Genomic DNA, 19354 nt, shown 5'->3' with positions numbered 1-19354 from the left:
GCATTCCAACAGTCTACTGCCTACCTCTAAATCATCTACCCCCTTCCAATTTCATCTTCTCTAATCCTAACTAAATCTGCCCAGTTCCTGGGGTAGAATGAAAGTTCACCCTGCTTGTAGCCATATGCCAGGCAATCACTTCTTATTAGACAATTTGGGATGAGTCAGCTCTGTAGCAGAACTGCAAATAGTAGATAGATGCAGAGGGTCTGGAGAGCCCAACAGAGGTTCTGGGAACCAGCTTCAGTCTGAGGAGGAAATGGAAACCAGAGGAAGAGTAGTCAGCTGGCAGGAGAATGGACGTTCAGTCATAAGGTAGCACCGCTGGGGCTTTGGGGGACTGTCTGAACATAGACAACTTCCCATTTTCTGCATCTTATCCAGGGCAACACGGAATTAGTGAAATTAGCGACACTCACAATCACTTTAAATTTAAGGATGGATGTGAGGAGTCGCCGGAGTTGAGAAATCCACATTGAAGACTATTGCCCAGAAGAAAAGATGTTTGGTTTTCACAAGCCAAAGATGTACCAAAGTATATAGGGCTGCTGTATTTGCAGAGCTAAGTCCTCCAATTCTCGATTCACTGACAGTAAACGCTATGAAAAGGACTTCCAGAACTGTTTTTGGTTGCATGAGACTCATTCAGGAGACATCTGTAATGCCTGTGTTCTGCTTGTGGAAAGATGGAAGAAATTGACAGCAGGATAAAAAAACAAAACAAAACAAAAAAAACCTGGAATCATGTGGTAGATGCAAGGGCAGGACCCAGTCTGAAGACTACTTTGAAACCAAAGAAAATGAAAACTCTATCTGGAAACAGGATAAAAAGCAACCAGATCAGTAGTAAACTAGAGAAGGAATTTAAATGTCACAATTCTGACGCTTATACTACCACCACAAGTGCCTCCCCAGCTCAATCTCCCTGTTATAGTAACCAGTCAGATGATGGCTCAGACACAGAGATGGCCTCTGGCTCTAACAGAACTCCAGTTTTTTCCTATTTAGATCTCACATACTGGAAAAGACAGAAACTATGTTGTGGGATTATCTATAAAGGCCGTTTTGGGAAAGTCCTCATTGACATACATCTATTCAAGCTTCGATGCAGCAATAAGAAAGCAGCTGCTGAGATGCCGGAGGAGCAGGGGCCAGAGCCTCTGCCCATCTCCACTCAGGAGTGGTAACTGAGGTTTAGGCAGAAGGGGAACAAAAATGATTTAAATTTTGGGGAAAAAAAAACCAAAGAAACAGAAACCCTCCTATTTTTAACTTGAATATCTGCTGCTATTCTGCCAAAAGACAATTTCTAGAATACTTTTGAATGGGTTATTTCTTCTCCAGTCCCACAAACTCTGAAGCCAGTGTCTAGTTTACTAAAAGAAAAAAAAAGAAGTGTACATAATATTTAAGATGCTGAGTATTTTATAGGAAAGCTGAATGCTGCTCTAAAGTGCTCTTTAAGTCTTTTTTTTTTTGAATCCCCTTCTAATGAATGAAACTAGGGGAATTTCAGGGGACAGAGATGGGATTTGTTGTATGATAAATGTATGTAGTTTTAGTCTTTCTATACTGAGAAGCAGTGGTTGGGGCATTTTTTAAGACGGCTATCCTTGTTTTCCTTCATGATAATAAATTTGTCATAACTCAGGAACATGGATTGCCCCTAGAGGTAGTTGTTAATAATTCTGAAAAAAATAAGGTCTTGCCAAGGTTCTGATGATTCAAACCTGTACTACCGAATATGAAGCAGGATAGACTAAGCTCTGGCACAAATACTTTGAAGGAGTAATCTTTAAATATACAGAGAGGTAACCTGACTGCATATGTTATATCCTGTGTCCCCTCCCTCCATGTTGATATTTGATAAAAGATTTTAATCTATATTGAAACTTCTAAAACAGAGTCAAAGCTTCTCTGGGGAAATGTCAAGTTTTAGGATGAGCAGTCCTTAATGAATAGTACCAAAGCATTACCACCTGGTAGAGATCACATTCTGTTAAAAGGGTTAAATTATCTGACAAATGTGCAAGTCTTCAGGTTGGCACACACAGAAAAACATAGGTTAATGCTTCTTGGGGCACATTTCTTAGAGGGCTTGCCTACTGGGTAAATAATTGACTTTTGTTTGTCTTACATGACTGGTTACTTCATCGAAAATCTGCACAATTCAGTTTTAGCTCTGGATTACTTCACTTGACTTTTGTGAAGGTTTTATCTGTGTAGAGTGGTTGTTTGACTTGTTTTAACCTGTTAGGGTTTGGTTTTGTTTTTCACTCTGGATTAAAGTAAAATTCTACTAAAAGAAAAAAAATTAAGATTGGTAGCCATTGTAATAATACTTTTTGCTTAATATTTTTAAAGTATTTGTTAAAAATACTTTAAAATATTTGTTAAAGTATTTGTTAAAAACCACATATTTAGGCAATACTTCATTGCTTGGGTCTTAAAAATATTATCAAAGTTTAAAATTATCTAAATTTTAAAAAGAATTCATCAAAATTGGGATATATATATATATATATATATATATATATATATATAATATAAAGCATGGATTAGAAAAAGATTTCCATAAAATAGAGAGTTAAATTTATCCTCGAATTAACTTCTATTCTACTGGTCTCCATTAGACAAGACACTCTTCCATTTTGGACAACAACGTTATTTAGTCTAGATAAAGGAAAAATAAAGGAGTGACAAAATATTTAATTTGTCTAATTACCAACTTTCAATCTTTCTTTCCTTTTTCTTTTGAAGTAGACTCCAAGCCCAACATGACACGAGGTTCAAACTCATGACCCTGAGATCAAAAGTCTCATGCTCTACTGACTGAGCAGCCAGGTGCCCCTTTACTGACTTAAAATATCGAATAACCCACATTCATTTATATGACCACTTCTATTTTAGTTACATAAAATTTCCTATTTACTTCAAAAAAAAAAAAACCAAAATGAATTATATAGAATATTCTGCTTTTATCAGGACAAATAAATATAAAGGAAAAATAAATTAATATTTCTGTTCTTTTCAGAGTTTACTCCTGTGACAATCTTTGTCCAGGTCCTTGCTCAAAGCCTAAGTAAAGCTTCTCAAACTTGGGAAGTCCTGATGAGATAGGGACGCCAAGTGACTCCATTCTGGAATGGCTCCATTTCGGCTGTTTTCCTGCTAAGCCTTATTTATTCATGTTCTATATTACACCTTGTGTCTGAATAAAAACTATAGAAGCTCTATTCTGACCCCAAAGGGGAAAGTAAGAAAGTTAATCATTCTCTGAGTTTCTCCTAGGCCCCCAAACACCAGATAACATCAGGGAGAGCCAGATCCCAAACATGCTCTAGGACATTAGCTTCTGGCAAACCTTGGCTGATCAACACCCCCTACCTTCAATGATTCATAAAATAATACATATTATTCATCTGTCACCTGTATTTGATCAGAACTTACCCTGGATTTCCAAAGGAACACATACCCTGGACCCCTATCCAGTATAAACCCCTAAGTCCAAGGGACAATAAGACTTAATCTCTTTTTCTTTTGAGTTTCCTAGACACTCCATCTACTATACTCTGTCATTCACACTATTTGATAAACTCACCTTTTTCCTGCTCACCTTTGATTTCTTTCTTAAGATTTTATTTATTTATTCATGAGAGATACAGAGAGAGAGGCAGAGACATAGGCAGAGTTGGAGAAGCAGGCTCCCTACGGGGAGCCTGACACAGGACTCAGTCCTAGGACTCCAGGATCCTGTGAGCCACCCAGGTGTCCCCTCATGTTTGATTTCTAATCTGCATGAAGCCAAGGACCCTCTTGGCTGCTCTGACAGGACCCTTCTCTAGGTCCTCAGACTCAGCCTGCTGCATCATCAATTCCCAGTAGTACCTGAAAGTAATATAATAAGATTGATTATATAAAATCATTCCCTAATTAATTTTTTTGTGTTATTTCAGGCTGGCTTGATTTAATTTTGCTCAAGAGAGCCACAAAAATTAGTACATCACTATTGTAATTACACGTTTACCTCATAATAAAGGCATAAAATATAAAAGAAAAATTTTAAATAGCACTATGTTGCTTACATGTTTTGAATGTGAAATGAATTAGTTATTGAACTACTAGAATGCAAGATAGTTTTTTTTCAGTAAGTAGTTCTCACTCGGTTTTTATCTTAATTTGAATTTAGAATAGGTCCATTTAGAGAATATAATTACTATTATTTCCATAAAAACTTGCTATTATCAGCTAATTGAAAAATTTAAATAAATTGGATCAGTCTCTAGGAGCTATTGTCACAAAAACAGATGCACACATACAAACAATTAATATGCATGAAATAATAAATTTTCAGAAAGAGTAATGTGATAGATATTGTGACTTTTAATAAGAGATATATATTCAGTCTTCATTCCCTTCTGGCAGAGCTCTAAAAACCCTCGGAATTTCCTAGGCAATAAGAGCCATAAAAGCCTTTTGTTATTCATAATAAGCCCCTTTCAACTACATTGCATTTGTGTTAATGAGGTGACTTTGGAAAGCCCTGAAGGATGGGGCTGGATGCCTGGGCAACCACTGGATTAGGGGTTGGAACTTTCAGTCCAAGTCCAGACCCCTAGGGAGGAAAGAAGGGATGAAAGTTTAATCAGTCACTAAAGGCCAGTGCTTGATCAGTGATGCCTACATAATAAACCTCCATAAAAACACACAAAGATGGGGTTCACAGCACATTCAGGTTGGTCGATGTGTGTGGGTACTGGTAAAGGAGGGTACCCAGAAAGAGTATGAAAGCTCCGCACTCCTTCCCCCATGCACTGCCCTATGCATCTCTTCAATAGGCAGTTCTGTGAGTGGCTTTGCCGAAGGATTGGCCGCAGGAGGGAGTCATAAGAACTTCCAAATTATAGTCAGTTGGTCAGAAGCACGGTGACAATCTGGACTTCCAGACTGGGACCCAAGATGGGAGACTGTGAGAGTCTACGGGTCAAATCTCTCCCTATGACATTATTTCCAGGTAGAGTGTGTCACACCTGAATTGCATTGTTGGACACCCACCGGGTGTGGGATTTCTTGGTGTGGGAAGAAACTACCAGATTTGGTGATCAAAAGTGAATAAAGTAGTGAGAGGAGAGGAAACCTAAAAGAATTTTTCCTTTGCAGATGTTAAAAGATAGACTGAGGCACATTAAATTTTTGAAGAGTTTATTTGAACAAATGTCAATTTGATTGAGGCAAAGCCTTTCCAAAAGTGCTTAGGTGCACTCCACCCCCAGGAGCTCAGTGAACAGCTTTTATAAAGCAGACATGAAAGTAAAGCAAGGAAATTATGTGATTGGCTCTAGCATAGGCAGCTGTCTTATCTGGGAAAGTCAGTTGGCTGTTTATGATTGTTCTTCTGAAGTTTTCATTTCTTAACCTTGAAGCATTTATAGGAATTGACTCTGGCTTATGTTTTGATTAGCTTAAGTAGGCTGCCAAGATACTAGAGCTATTCCAGTCTTATGGACTCCTTGATTGATTACTTCAATACAGATAAATAGGGCAGCCTGGGTGGCTCAGCAGTTTAGTGCCACCTTCAGCCCAGGGCATGATCCTGGAGACCCAGAATCGAGTCCCGAGTCAGGCTCCCTGCATGAAGCCTGCTTCTCCCTCTGTCTATGTCTCTGCCTCTCTCTCTCTGTGCCTCTCATGAATAAATAAATAAAATCTCAAAAAAAAATACAGATAAATAAATGTATATAACATTGCTGAAAATTTACCCATGTTCCAGAAATATGTAAAACCCAATATCTTTTTTCAACATCATATACCATTATGAAGAAGATAAAGGTACACATATAGAGATACATGGATTTATGCTATGATTTGTGTACTACTGTTTAATAACATGTTTTTTGAAATTACAAAAAAATTCAAAATTACAAAAAAATTGAAATTGAAATTACAAAAAAATGCCTTTGGCACTCTTCTGGAACCTGACTAATTTTTGTACGTTTTTGGAACATATGCAAATATAAATACATAAACAATATGTTTGGACATTAGGAAAGAACTTTCATACAGTTAAATATAGTGGCGTTAGTCAGAGACAAATTACATGGGCCATTTGGGTGGTTTTCCCCAAGCAATAGGTATTAGGTGATTTAATTTAAAAATCATATTGTCTGCTCTGGTTGCCGCACTAGAGATGATTTCTTGTTGGGAAGATGCTCAATTATGCTACAGCAGAATTATCTCAAACTCTGTTTCTGAGCATACTTTCCAGGTTGGCATCAGGTATTCAAAAGCCTCTGTTTGCTGATGCTGAAGAGGGCATCCATGAAGGTCCCTTACATCTATGTACTTTCCCAGAACATGGACATGGATAGTGTATAGGAAGATGTGCCTGAGTTACTGACAAATAAGACTTTATCCACATTTGATCTGATCTGAGCACTGGTGAGAGATCTTACATTGTCCTGACCTATAAATCTGAATTGGAATAAGGGATCAGTGTTGGGTTTACCTTACTGCTTACTGCACAGGCAAGCTGTTCACACACACACACACACACACACACACACACACAGATAAAAAGTACAATTTTTCCAACCATGATTGTTCTTTCGTTCTCATGGAAGTTTTTAAAATTGCTTTTCAGAAACAAGGATTCAGTTTAGATTCTCAGCAGGAAATCCAGTGCCAAAGACGGCTTAAATACAATCTCTGATTTATGAATCTGCAGCTCCATGATCCCACTCAGGCCCCATGGAAAGAAGTTCTGATGCAAAGGTGGTAGACAATCATTTTATCCCTGTACCTGGAGGAGTGGGCATTTGTCAGCCAAATCAAGAAACTGTTCAGCTACTTCTACACAAATCAATGTGTGCTGTGAAGCTGGGCTAGTGCTTCCATCCTCTACTTTGCTTAATTATGGTTACCATAATTTATAAATTCTCCTGTACACTGTTTCTGCATCTAGCTGGAAAAGCTTCCCTTGCTGACCAAAACTGGGCCAGGGAGGGGGGCAGAGATGGAAGGAGAGAATGGATCTCTTCCTAGTCCAATCACTTGACTCCCTAAAGAGATGAGCACATGTTGCTCTACATTACAGAGTACATTTATCTCACTCACCAAGAGAATATTTAACAAAATTTAAAATTCTATACTGTAATGAGCAAATCGTGCAATTTTCTGTCTCTTTAGAGGATTCTCTGTTGAAATAAAATAAAACTATCCCTTCATTTCAGCCATCTTCATGGCTCACAGCCTACTAATCATCAAATTCTGTTATCCTGCCTTTTAAATATTTATGACCCAATATCCTACCCACCATCTCCATTGCTTCTGCCTTGGTTCAAGGCAGTCATTTCTAATCTGGATTGCTACAGTGTTCCAGGCATTGTACAAAGCCCTGGAGATTTAAAAAAAAAAATAGTTCAAGTATTGTTCTTGGCCTAAATCCCTTTTCTCTTAAAACTAATCCTTTGTGACAAAAGTGATGAGTGTATAGTATGTTTGCACTTCATATAACCTTGCTATTCTGGCAAGGAGGAAGGGCTCAGAGCTAGATTCCTAACCTCACCTGGAAGCAAATCCTCAATCTCAGGAATTTGGATTCAGGACAGTGATTTTATTTGATGCCTGCTGGAATATGAGCCAAGGCAACTATTTTCTACTGTGTAGAAAATACCACTACATTTTGTAGTAGTAAAACACAAGAGAAGCAAGCCTGCGTACCCAGAGGTGGAGCTGTCTTGGTTTACTGAGTTCCAGGCTTAGTCCCAGGGCCTCAAAAAACCCAGAGATACTTTTAGCTTTTATTTTCCATTTTGAAAAACAAGTCATTCTAGGAAATTTTCCCTTTACTTACATGAGTTTGAAAGTGTTTTTCTTTGCTTTTCTTTTTTCTTTTTTTTACTTAGAACTTACAGTACCTTAACCAAGGAAGTAACCATCTTTTGCAGAAGAAAAGATCAAAGTTGAAGGGAAGACAAATATATAAACTAATAAATGGTAGTTGATATGGAAACTGCCATAATAGAAATATAAATAAGGTGTGAACAAGATTACCTTACACAAAAAAGTAAGATATAGAAGATATATGAAAGCATAATTCCCAAGCAAGTAATAACATTACTCCAGCTAGCAAATAAACAATATTGTAAGTTTAAGAGTCTTAACCGAAGGGACCATTTCACTTGGATGCAGTTGATCGTGAGGCCCTAGAAATCTTAGCGAAAGGGGTTATTCTTGTAGGTAAGACCTCACACATATAAGTTAATGTTGTTTTGTGGTTGAATTGGCCAAATGGATTCTTACAGTGTGAACCGAGTGTCTAAGCCTAGTGGAACTGTAGAAAAGGTGGATTTACCTATGAATGTGGCACATGGTTTACAAATATTTTCTTCCTTCCTTTTATCTTTTGACCAGTTGTGGTTAAAAGCTCTCTCTTCTCTTGACATCCCATGGAAGCCTATATCCTATGCTCCTCTTTATCTATTATGTCACTTTTCCTCTGTATCTCATACCAAACTATAATCAATTTAAAGCTTGGAATATTTCACATATTTTCATCTGTCTATTTTGGAATGTTATAGATGCTCATTAGATATTTGTTGAATGACTGACTGCATGCAAAATTGAGTAAATACCCTGTGTCACAGGTCAGCAAAACATAGCTCACTGGTCTGATTCAGCTCATTGTCTGTGTGGATAAAGTTTTATTGTTACACAATCATAGTCATTGATTTGTGAATTGCCTGTGGGGCTTTAATGCTATAGCAGCAGGGCTGAAGCTGAGCAGTTATGACAGAGACTATGTAGCCTGTGAAGCCTGAAATATTTACTATCAGGCCTTTTCCAGAAAAAGTGCACAGACCTCTACACTAAGTTATCGTCTTTGTACCAACATTCCAATTATGTTTTGTAGCTGAATAGTTTTCTAGGTTCATATGCAGTCTGTAGGTTAAGATGATAGCCTTGTCACATTCATTGGTTCATGGGTATTGTTAACTGAAATTCTTTTTTTTTTTTTAACTGAAATTCTTTTGTAGTGAAAAGGAACATTAGTAAGTTGCAAGAGCAGATATAGTAAAAGTAATTTTAAAAAGCAATTGTAATATTTCTCTTCTTTAATGGTTATATACTTTATATAATATTTAAAGGCTATAATAATAACATATTTACAATGCTGGCAGATATAGTATCTTTTCAAATACATTTTGCCTAAAAAATATTTAACTTTTTTCTGAAGCAATTTATTGGTGTTTTGACGAACGCCAATTTTCAGCTTCTTGAGAAGCAAAAATTCTTGTCTCTCAAAGGTCTTTCTAGCTAGAATAAAAATTAAATTGACATGAGACAGATTAATAAGAGAAAATCAAATTTTATAGGTGTATATACAGAGAGTCCACATAGACATGGAAATTCCCGGACGGTCAGACAAATATATGGCATTGTTTTCCAAGGAGAAGGAGTTAGGGGCCTGGGATTTCAGAGGAAAGGAATGCACTTCAAAGAGTGATAAGAAAAGCAAATATTTGGTAATTAGATGTTTGCCCTACCATACAGATGGGTCACGCAGATAAAATTTATCTCTGTGAATAACCCTTATTCTGGGAAAGACCTGCAATTTAGATTCTCTTGTGTGTTTAATGGAGGGGCAAAATTTTCTATTGAGTACACAGAATCTCAGCTTCCCCAACTCAAAATAAACCAGATGGCCAGAGTGACACACTTTGGGAGGAGCTTCTGTCCTGAACCCCTTCACTCTTCAAAGATAGTATTCAAATTTCAAACTCATGACTTTAAGATATCAACTTAGTTTAGTGTAAATGAATATCCTTTATCTCTAGATCTTTACTAGTCTTTATCAGGAACACTAAATGCCTAGGAAACTTCTTCCCATTTTTGGCTACTCAAAAAATATTCATATTTTATGGTAAGAATACAAGACTACTATTTTTAGCTAACACTCAATATGTTACCAGTTCTGTCTCTTGGGAACTTGTTAGTAAAGGTAAGAACACCTATAAAAAAATTCAAAAGAAAAAGAAGAAAAAAAAATAAACACTCATTCTCTATGAAAGTCTGGACTTAGGCATCCCTGGGTGGCTCAGCGGTTTAGCGCCTGCCTTTGGCCTATGGCTTGATCCTGGAGTCGCCGGATCGAATCCCACATTGTCCTCCTGCATGGAGCCTGCTTCTCCCTCTGTCTGTGTCTCTGCCTCTTTTTCTCTCTCTCTGTATCTCTCATGAATAAATAAATAAAATCTTTAAAAAAAAAGTTTAAGAAAAAAAAGAAAGTCTGGACTTCACAAAAAATAAAGACAAAACAAATGCAAAGTGTTATTGCAATATTCAGGAGAAGAATTCTGGAAAGAAAATATGTCTGGTTTATTTTTGAATGTTTGTGTATTTAAGCCAATATATCATCACGGTAATCTTGGAAGGTATAAGGGAAACGATGTCAAACTGCCCTCTGGAGCCTAGGGATTACTGAGAAGAGATTCAGGGTGTGATGCCTGGTACAAATGAGAAGATCTCCTGCCAGAATTCCCACTTCTTTCTTTGGTCTCAATCCTAGTGTTCTGCATTTGCATCTAGATGTTGAGACTCTATGTGAGATTTTCTTTGTAAAAATGGTTTACATGTTCAAAAATATTGTAATTTAATGTTATGGGATTTGTTACCCATTTGTTCCCTCAGGGCTGTGCAAGATTTATGCTTATGATAAGTCAGTTAGCCAGACAGCTACAAACTCAGGCAAATGTCAACCTGATCCTTTTTACAGTCACATATATAAAGGTATTCTTGATATAACAGGTTTAAATTGTTGTCTCCATGTGAATATGTAAATAATGTTTTTTTTAATTGAAAGTAGATTTTCCATGTTCACCTACAGTCTGTAAACTAAGTTGATAGACTAAGTTTATGTTATTGGCTCCTATTAAAACCCAATATAATAATAAACTACACACACACACACACACACACACACACACTCCAAGCTGTAAAATAAAAAGAGAAGCATCAGGAACCAGAAATTTTAAGGTATACTTGGAAAATTGAGATCAGAAGAAATTAACTGAAGGAATGGAACCCGAAACTATTTCCCATAAGAAAGTACTGGTGGAAAACATGGAATGGCAGCACAAGTGCTTTCATATGTATTTACCCAGAAGTGAAAGACCAGCAAGGAGAGGCAGGACGGTGACTTGAAGCCAAGACTAGATGATTAGCCAAGGTGAAATAAAAAAAGCAAATAAGTGGTCACACTATCTATGTAGCTTACACTCTATGCTTGGTATCAGTTTGCATTGGTAGGACATCCTCTCTGCAGTCAGATACAAGAGCCATGAGTGCATGAGGTTGAGTCAGAAAGACAGGGCAGTTGTCCTTACACCCGGAAAAGAAGATTTGGAGGTCTAGCAATCAAGGTACCCAGTCAGCTGTTAGTATAGTCAGGTACTATTTGTTCATCCTCCTTTAAACAGAATGGAATATAAGCATCAGAGATGTCTTCCTTAAATGAATGCATAATTTCCCAAATTACTTTCTAAGAAGAATAATCACAAAATCAATAAACAAGTATATGATCCCACATCCAAGGAAACAAGATGAGTAGGATGAGACTTTAGAATAAGTTTTAGATTCATGAGAAATAATCACTAAGATTTCATAAAAATTAAAACTATAATCTGTGGACTGATATGCCAAAGAGACAAAATGAAATACAAATTTGCTAGGAAAACTTTATGGAGAATGTTAGCTCTATGAAAAACAATGAAATATAAATATGAATAGCAAAAAAAGTAAAATATGGAGATTAGAATCCAAAACTGAAACAAATTTCCAATAGGTATTCTAGAAGAAATGAGTGAATAGAGAAGAGACACATTCAAGAAAACCCAATAAATTCATAAATTCTTTGATTAATTATCAAGCATTTAGCAAGATTTGTTTAAATAAAAATGATCTGTGTATCTAGATGCATTGTAATGAATTTAAGGACATTAAGGATAAAGAGGTATTTCTAAGAGCTTCTAGGAACAAAAGGACAGATTCAAGAAAACAATGGGAAAATATCTTAAAATTAACTGATGGCAAATACATATGGTCAGCATTATATACTTAGTAAAATTTTCATAACAAGCATGAATATTGGGACACCCAGGTGGCTCAGCGTTGAGCATCTGCCTTCAGCTATGGTTGTGATCCCACGGTCCCGGGATCAAGTCCCACATCAGGCTCCTTGCATGGAGCCTCCTTCTCCCTCTGCCTATCTCTCTGCTTCTCTCTATCTCTCATGAATAAATAAATAAAATCTTTTTTAAAAACCAAACATGAATATTTGACTATTAGAGGCATTTAACCTATAATATAAAAAGTTAATAAATAGATCCTTATCAAAATTCAGTTATTTTGCTCTGTGATAGTCCATGTGAAAGGATTAAAAATAATCTCTAAACTGGGAGGAATATTTGTAGAGCACATATCTGACAAAGGACTTGCATCTAGAATATTTTTTAAAACTCTCAAAACTCAACATAAAAACATACCAAATAGAAAATTAGCAAAAAACCATGAATGACATTTCTCCAAAGAGGATATCCAGATGGCAAATAAGTACATGAAAATATTGTTTCCCATTATTAGTCATTGAGAAAATAAAATTTAAAAACTCAATGATACCATTGAGTGATACTACCTACCAAAATGGCTAAAATACAAAACAGTCATAACACTAACTTCTGATGAGGATGTTGAAAGCTGCATCCCACATTGTTTGTTGGTGGGAATGTAAAATGGTGCAGCCGCTCTGGGGCCCTATTTGACAGTTTCTTTTTTTAAAATATTTTATTTGTTTATTCATGAGAGACACACAGAGAGAGACAGAGACACAGGCAGAGGGAGAAGCAGGCTCCATGCAGGGAGCCCAATGTGGGACTCAATCCCGGGACTGCAGGATCACGCCCGGAGCAAAAGGCAGACACCCAACCGCTGAGCCACCTGGGCACTCCTTGGCAGCCTCTTATAAAGCAAAACATGTAGCTACCATATAACCTAGGAATCACACTCATAAGTGTCTATCCCAGATCAATGAAAACTATGCCCACATGAAAACCTGCATACAAATCTTCACAGGGGCATTTTGCTCCTTGAGCCTTGTCTTGTTGACAAAGATATTCATATCTTCAGTAGAATTGAACACCAAAATATAGACACCGATTAGATAAAGTGGCTAGGAGAAACACATTTGCAAACTACAATAAAAAAAATCTGATAAATGCCTGCAATATAGACAGCAAATCAGTTATAACTATAGAAATTGATTCCAAATGGAGACTCATTGTATTCAAACAGAGAAAAATGAGAGTCTGGCAAAGATTGCAATTTGTGGGTGACTGTGTGAACTGGTAAAATATTTTAGAAGTCAATTTAGAATTACTTATCAGAATAAAGAAACCAGTATGTCTTTGGATATGGTAATTCTGTATGTAGGAAACCACCCTCCATAAACGTTAATTTGTGCACAAAGAGGTTTGTATAAGGATGCTTACTGCGTCATAGTTGGTAAGAGACCTTCCAAACAAAAATAGAAAAAAAGTCCATAAGCAAGTGAATGATTGAATACATTATAGAAAATCTATACCATGCAACAGACACATGAAAAAATGCTCAACATTGCTGATCTTCAGGGAAATAAAACAAAACTACAAGAAGATACCAACTCATACATGTTGAAATGGCTAAAATCAATAACACAAGAAACAACAGGTGTTGGCAAGAATGTGGAGAAAAAGGAATCCACTTGGAAGGAATGCTAACTTGGTGTAGCCACTCTGGAAAACAGTATGGAGGTTTCTCAAAAAAAATTTTTTTTTAAGTTAAGAATAGAACTACTCTATCATTCAGCAATTGTACTATTAGGTATTTACCCAAAGAATGCAAAACTACTAATTCAAAGGGTTCCATGTACCCTGATGTTTATAGTGGCATTATGTATAATAAGCAACTTATGTAAACAGCCTAAGTGTCCATTGATTGATGAATTGATAAAGATATGGTATATATATCTATACATCTCTATATATAATGGAATATTACTCAGTTGTAAAAAAGAATGAAATCTTCCATTTGCCACGATGTGGGTGGAGCTAGAGTATAATGTAAAGCAAAATAAATCAATCAAAGAAAGACAAACACCATTTAATTTTACTCATATGTGGACTGTAAGAAACAGACAAAAAACAAGCAAAGGAGAAAAACAGAGAGAGAAGCAAACCAAGAAACAGACTCTTAACTGTAGGAAACAAACTGATAGTTATCAGAGGGGAGATGGGTAGGGATGGGTGAAATAGGTGCTGGGGATTAAGGATTGCACATGCTCTGAGGAGCATGTGGTGATGTAGGGAAGTGCTGAATCACTATATTATACAGCTGTATCTAATATTATGCTGTATGTGAAGTAACCGGAATTCAAATAAAAGCTTAAAGAAAATCTATACTCTGAAAAACCATGCAGCTGCTCAGGAAAATGCAAAAAATCTATACATTTTAAAATTGAAGTCTTTTCAAGATATATTTTCAAATGATAAAAGCAAATTGCATAGCAACATATATCACACATCCACACAGAAAGACATACATATACGTGTATATATATAGACATACATATTTTTTTAAATTTTTATTTATTTATGATAGTCACACAGAGAGAGAGAGAGAGAGAGAGAGGCAGAGACACAGGCAGGGGGAGAAGCAGGCTCCATGCACCGGAAGCCCGATGTGGGATTCGATCCCGGGTCTCCAGGATCGCGCCCTGGGCCAAAGGCAGGCACTAAACCGCTGCGCCACCTAAGGATCCCTAGACATACATAAATAAAAAAAAAAACTACATTAGATAAATACAAACTTTCTCCCCATACTTTTCTATGTGCAATTAGCAATTTTGCTACATTAGTCAGAATCTTTTCTTTTTAAAATTTCTTTTTTATGTTACTGCAGTAAAATTCTTGTTATAAATGTAAAGGAGCACCTAGGTAGCTCCATGGTTGAGTGTCTGCCTTTGGCTCAGGTCACGATCCTGGGGTCCTGGGATTGAGTCCGGCATCAGGCTCCTCACAGACACCTGGTTTGCCCTCTGCCTGTGTCTCTGCCTCTCTCTGTCTCTCATGAATAAATTTTTAAAAATCTTTAAAAATAATAAATGTAGAGACAATTTATCCATACAATGAGATGGAACCCCAAAGCAGATACATGAAAATATGGAGAGCTGATTGCCAGAGCAAATATTAAGTATCATCAGTAGGACAACAAGGGCCTATTTGTTTGCCTGAGATATCTGAATATTCATATGGAAAGAAACCAAATTGAATTCCTACTTCTTACGACACACACAAGTCTATTCCATGTTACATTAAGTCTTAAATGTAAAAAGCATGACCATAAAATTATAAAAGATAAAGTAAAAAATCTGAAATGAAGATTGGTAGATTTCTTTGCATTCAGTTTAAGAATTTATACTCATCAAAAGGACAGTGGAAACATGATGAAACAAAATTCTAAGATATTTGCATTTTATGTGGCTCCCAAATGTTTAGCATCCAAAAAAACTCAGGGAAATCCAATAGGAATGAAAAGCTAAACAGTTCACTGGGTATATAAATTAAAACTTCCGTAAGACACCAGTTAGCATTCAACATGTAAAAAAAATGTAGAAGTCCTATATACCATGTACTAGCAATGATGTGGTGTTAGAGATATTCTTGTCCACTGAGGTCATAGAAGTTAATTGTGTTGCTTCAGAAAATAGATGAGCAGATCCCAGTAAACTTGGACTTTGACATGCCAAATGAGCCAGCAGTTCCACCCCTCAGAATAGATAATTGATAAATTAACATTTGTTTAATAAAATTAATATATATTTGATTTTTTAAAAAAGTGTTCCAGCACTGTATTTATTAGCAAAATTATAGCATAATTTATAATGGCAAAAACCTGGGAACAAAGTAACTGTTCCTCATAGTAGAATGGATAAAAGTTTTGTATTAATATGCAAAAGAATTTTTAAATTTTATTTTTAAAGAGAGAAGAGGGGCAGAGAGAGAGGCAGTAAGTCTCAAGCATCCTCACACTCAACAAGGAGCTCAGTCCAGGGCTTGAACTCACCATCCTGTGATCATGAGCCAAAACCAAGAGTCAGATGTTTAACCAACTGAGCCACCCAGGCACCCCAGCACAAAGGAATTTTATATTGCAGTGATGATGAATACAATAAATGCATTAGTGTGGATAAATATTATAAAGAAAAATCCAATATAATTTCATTCCAATAAAGTATAAGAGCATACAAAGCCTAACAATATATTATTTAAGGATACAAGAGAAGTGACATAGCCATAAAGAGATTCATGGGAATAATTAATAAGACATTTAGGAAACTGGTTTTCCAGAAAGAGTGAGTATGGGAAAGGAGGAGCAACTGGGTAAGAGTTTTAAGGCATATGGAAAAGATAGTCATCTTATTGGAATGTGTTAAACAGTATATATTTATTTTATACATTTCTTTTTCTATTTTTCTTTCCTCCTTTTGCAATTTGTTTATGCAGGAAATTTGTTTGTCAAATGCAAGGATTAGTTGTGTTGACATAAAATTTACTAGACCCAAAGATACTTTTGAAACATAAAATGATTATCAGAAAACATGTAAAATTTAAAATCATACTCCATGGAAGTATCATACCTTAAGATTTTAAATGTGTAGAATAATAAAGGTTACATTACATCCATTTGTTCATTTGCAAAATATTAGTTGATTACCTACTATGGGCAGGCTCTGTGCTGGGCAGTGGGAAGAAATCAATGAAGAAAATCTAAAAAGGTCTGCCATCTTTCAGTCTGTAGGGGAATAACTGGCCTGATAATATTGTGGGAGTGAGCGTTAATGACATATGTTGATAATAATGGTATACATCATATTTAATAGATTTGTATACAATTAATGCTTCTGTTTTAGAAATAGATCTATCCAGCTTAATATTCTTTTTTTGTTTTTATTTTAATTTATGTTTCTTTGAGGGAATATAAGAATTTCTAATATCATGCTGTTCAACTAAAAGCTTTTCTCATTATCCATGATAATGATATGTTTAAGTTTCTGGTTAAATTCATGCTATTTGGAGGTATTGGACAGCTTTTGGACCCCATCAAGGTAGAATTATATGCTAAAAAAAGAAGAGCTATTTTTAATTATTGGTTTAATCATTTTGTCTAATTTCCAAAATCTCATTTAATGAAGAAAATATCTAAAGTAAAAAAGAAAAAAATGTGTATTTTCCTCCACAAAATGTTTTTAAAAATAATCTTAGATTGGTTATAAGGGAGGATATTAATAGACTTGTCAAGCTACCATGTAGTACACCAGAAACCAATGGAATATTGTAGGTCAACTCCACTTCTTTCTTTGTTAAAGATGATGACTGGAAAGCAGTACAAAAATTTCAGACAGACGGGGATCCCTGGGTGGCGCAGTGGTTTAGCGCCTGCCTTTGGCCCAGGGCGCGATCCTGGAGACCCGGGATCGAATCCCACATCAGGCTCCCGGTGCATGGAGCCTGCTTCTCCCTCTGCCTGTGTCTCTGCCTCTCTCTCTCTCTCACTGTGTGCCTATCATAAATAAATAAAAATTAAAAAAAAAAAAAAAAATTTCAGACAGAAATGCCAGCTATTTCTTTGAAATTCAGATAAGTGTATATGTATTTTAGGCATAATTTGCAAACAATAAGATACCCATTTTTCAATGTATACATGAATAATCACCATCACAGAAAAGATATAAAGCACTCCCAATACTTTAACAAAGATATTTTTTGGGCTTCATTGAAGTCAGTTAATTCCCCTAACTTCCCCAGGCACAGGGAACCAAAGATTTGATTTCTGCCATTATAAATTATTTCTCCTCTAAATTTCATATGAATGGTTCTACTTTGTATCTAGAATCTTTTAGCAAGATTTTTTTCAAGATTCATGTTGTAATGGCTATAAGTATTGCTAATTTTTGTTGCTGAATAGTATTCCAACACAATTATTTATCCATTAATCTGCTGATGGAAATTTTAATTGCTTCCAATTTTTGTCACTATGAATAAAACTGCTGTGAACAATTGTGTGAATCTTTGTGCAGACATGAGGTATCTCTGAGTAAATACTTACAAGTGAAATTACCAGGACAGATAGTAAGTGTATGTATAACTTTAAAGTAATTAATTTTTCCCAAAGAAGTTATATTATTTTCCATTCTCATCTTCAAGTTAAAAGGTATTCATAATTTGTTCCTTATAATTTTCATTTTAGATGACTTTTGGAATTGTTACATTTTTAAATTTTAGTCATTCTGATGGGTGTGTAGTGATATCTCACTTTTGGTTCAATTTTGATTTCCTAAATCACTTATGTGATTATCTTCTTTGAGTTCCAGGCTAATTGTAATTATTTTTTCCAGTTGGAACAAATGAAACAACAGAAAATGAGATCAACAAGGGTCATAGTCAACAAGGGGTGAGTGTCTCTTCTACCCTAGTCCTGTTTACATTGGCAGAGATTCTCCAAGGAGAATGGTCTGCATTTGATGGGTGTTAAAAATGGAAACAAAAATAATTAGCACCATTTCTAGAATATCCTTAAATATCAGAAGCACCTAATAAATTGATTTTTTGTTGTTGTTGTTAAAGATACCAATTTAGTTAGAGGTACCAATCTAGTAAATCAAGAGGCTTAGAAAGGCATTGGATAAAGTACTCTTAACTGTCTTAGGATATTCAATAGTCATCCCAAAAAAGCAGTCTTTAATGTGTCCATATGCTTTTCCAACTTTTAGCAAATGAAAGAGAACCTAAGTATTCAAGAGTAATTAATGGATACATGTGACATACAACATTGAGAGGAGTCCATCAAACCTTGGTTCAATATATATTTATTTATTTATTATTAATTTTTTAAAATTTTTTATTTATTTATGAGAGAGAGAGAGAGAGAGAGAGAGAGACAGAGACACAGGCAGAGGGAGAAGCAGGCTCCATGCACCGGGAGCCCGATGAGGGACTCAATCCCAGGACTCCAGGATCGCGCCCTGGGCCAAAGGCAGGCGCTAAGCCGCTGGGCCACCCAGGGATCCCTCAATATGTATTTATACTATATGTGCGGTACATAGACTTGGAAAGGATAAGTATTCTAAAAATTTTGAGATACTAACATTATATTCTGGAGGTGTTTTGTGAATAGAATAAGAGTCAGAGTGCAACCTGAGAAAAACCTTACACATTTTTCATTTAATTCTGAAATTTTTTAAAAAAAAAGGAGATTAATTTTG

At 35.9% G+C, this 19354-nt stretch overlaps 1 pseudogene; it reads left to right on the top strand.

The window, feature by feature from the left end:
• Nucleotides 1–489: 489 nt before the first annotated feature.
• Nucleotides 490–1187, top strand: LOC121486202 (annotated as a pseudogene).
• Nucleotides 1188–19354: the final 18167 nt, after the last annotated feature.

This window comes from Vulpes lagopus, chromosome 3 (genome assembly GCF_018345385.1).
Source record: "Vulpes lagopus strain Blue_001 chromosome 3, ASM1834538v1, whole genome shotgun sequence".
In the NCBI taxonomy this organism is placed as follows: Eukaryota; Metazoa; Chordata; class Mammalia; order Carnivora; family Canidae; genus Vulpes; species Vulpes lagopus.
The sequence above is the reverse complement of the archived record's forward strand: the minus strand, read 5'-3'. Positions and strand labels throughout refer to the sequence as shown.